This window comes from Empidonax traillii, unplaced genomic scaffold (assembly GCF_003031625.1).
Source record: "Empidonax traillii isolate 1590-97213 ecotype Southwest subspecies unplaced genomic scaffold, ASM303162v1 scaffold396:size1303734, whole genome shotgun sequence".
NCBI lineage: Eukaryota > Metazoa > Chordata > Aves > Passeriformes > Tyrannidae > Empidonax > Empidonax traillii.
Window position 1 is genome coordinate 1,169,958 of NW_020955589.1, and position 2,921 is coordinate 1,172,878.

Here is a 2,921-nt window from a genome sequence, read left to right on the forward strand (position 1 = left end):
GCTCAGAGCTATATTACTAGTGCACATTAAAGTAATGGAATAGGTACATGTGGCATGTTATCTTCCCACAACAGACCAGGGCTGGGCCAAGGAATAAGGCCTCCTTTTTATCCATTGCACCAAGGCCTGTGCCTACTACAGAGCACAGGATTGTGTATTCGTTTCTGCACTGACTGCAGTAAAAAACAATCTTATTTCCATCAGCAGTAAATGAAAAAAAATACATTGGTACCTCCTAGTATCTCAGGTGCGATCGGTAAGGACAAGCAGCCAGAGCCACAAATGGCAAGAGTAGCCAAGAGTCTATTACTTCTCATTGACTCATCTTTTTGGAGAACTAGTGTTGTTTTATGGCAAACAGTTGCAAGTGGTGTGAATGCAGACCTTTAGGTCATCCAGGTGCCATGTTTGGTTAGAACAGCCCTCTCCTTCCCAGTTCCCATGGCTCCACACTGAAAGAGTTGGCTGTGGAGGACTAAGACCTCTGTAATCAGCTAAATAAATCATTTTCACAGAAGTCTACTTGGTTTCCTCCCCTTCCTTTCCCCGCCCTTCATTGTAGTGAGGTTGTTTGCAGAGCAAGGTCTAGTGCAAGCCAGGCTTACCACTGGGGAGAGTCTATAATGCATTCACTAGTACAACTCCAGGTTCTGCCATAAATATTTAAAACTCAATTACCATTCTCGGAATGAACATTTGAAGCAGATATTTGCATCCCACTGTGTTTCTTGGTTCAAAACTTCCTAATGAAATAATTGAGATAATACAGAAGAAGTCAAACAGGCCAGATTTTAGCCACCGGTTTGAGTCTAGTTCCCTCTTCATGTCTGTCTCCAAAGTATTAGTCACTACCATCCCTGACCTCTCACAATGTGTTTTACTCCACAGACATCATTTTAGGACATGCAGCTGACTTTTGCTTCTCTGCTGATCAGCTACAAAGATTGTGTGAAAGATTTCACTGCTCTCCCCTTCCCCAGCACCACCCAGCTGAGTAATCTGAAGAACAAACACCCAAATTGCTTCTCATGAGGCATCCCTTAGCTGGGCAGGGATACAGGGGCCTCCTGCCATCCTTCCTTCTGTTCTTTGGGATGGGCCACGACCCATGGCACCTGCTGTGACCCACACTGTCCCACCCTGGCCATTCAAGGTTCTACAGATTTTGTTGAGAAAAAGCCTTTGAGATGCTGGGGAGTGGGACTACATGCTTATTTTTACAATTCAAGAAGATCCTTATGCCAAATTCACATCAGCTTTTTGTGTAACATCCTGTTTTTGAAGAGACATACCAAGTTTGGGAGGCATAATTCCTCATATGCCTCTGTGCATCAAGTCCCTACCCTTCCTTAGATCAGTTCCCTCTTTCTTCCTTAGAAAATAGGTGGCAGATGATGCTTGGAATCCATGCTATGGTACCAGATCTCCATGAACACAAGAGAGGAAAGTTCATTACAAAATGGAACCAAATGTCCCTCCAACTATGCACAGCCAGCACTACTGCAAGCGATGTCCACCAGAGAGGCAGGGGAGCTACACAAATTTAGAGAAATATCACCCACTCACAGAGATGGATCCTGCAAGGCATCATTGAAGAGCATTGGCATGATGACTGTTAATTATATTGCTGTTGTTGCCTCTGTGATTGTGTCATTACAGCAGAGTTTAGCCAGCTCAGCTGAGACCAAGACACCCCAGACATCCCCACCTGGGTTAAGCAGACAGCAAAGAATGAAGTATTTCAGATCCCATATGCAAATACAAGGTCCTGATCTGGAGGGGCTAGCTCAGATTTTAGCATCTGACTCCCTCTACTGAATGGATTAAAGTTAACGTATGAGCACAGCTGCTGGCAGAAGTGCTACTAGAGAGATGCATCAGACAAGGGGAACTGGAAAAGAAGCGTAATTACTCCCAGGAGGATCTGTGGATTGCCACCACCGTCCCCCAGGCTGCACCTGTTCTGACAGAAGAGTCTGTAAGTCTCTGGGGAAGAAAGTTTCTAGCAATAGGCTTGGGGGGGGGGGGGGAAAAATCAATAAATTTCAGCTTCAGATTGCTCCACACAGTTTATTTCAATAAAACTTTGCACCAGGACACAGATTTCTAAAGGACAGCAAGTTCTTTGGTACTGCCCTTTTTAGTTCCTACCTGATAAAAAAGGCTCAAAAGGGCTCATCTAGTGCCAGAGGCACGGAAGGAGAGAGAGAAGGACAGCCCTGCTTTGTGCCATGCAAAGGCAGCTGTGCTCTTCTACCTTTTACTATTCTCTCACCAGTCTGGTTGGATCAGGGGACCTTTTTTTTTCCCATCTAGATTTTTCTAGCAATTTTTCTAAGCACATCATATGTAACAGTCAATGAGAGCAAATTGCTGTCAGACACATTCATCTAAGCACAGCTAGTACTGGGGAGATGGGGGCCCCCATCATTCACAGGATTAATTGGAGCAATCCCTACAAGTGCTAGGGTAGCACTGGGATACTATAACAAAGGTATCTCCATTCGATGATCCAAGGGACCTCTACTACATTATATATATATAAGACCTCAGCATCAAATTTTCAGTTCCAGGAACAAGTCACAAAATAATCATAAAACTGAATGAGAGATTGTGAGCATATTTTAAATGATCAGCACATGGCGGATCCATTCCTTTTTATTTCTGAGCCAACTTTAAGTCTGGAGAATGTTGATTCTGTTACTAAGAGGCTTATGTACTCTTCCTAGCCCTGTTTCCTAGAGAAACAAAGTTTAAATCATCACGCTCTCTGTGTGTCTTCCTGTCTTCTGTTTTCTTTCAGCTGCTTTTGAAACTGTTGGCCAAGCTCCTCAAAGGAGGAGTAATCAGGGCCAGTAATGTCCCTAATTTTTTTTTCCTTTTTAAATCACTAAGGGAACAGAGGAAAAAAACCCTCCCAT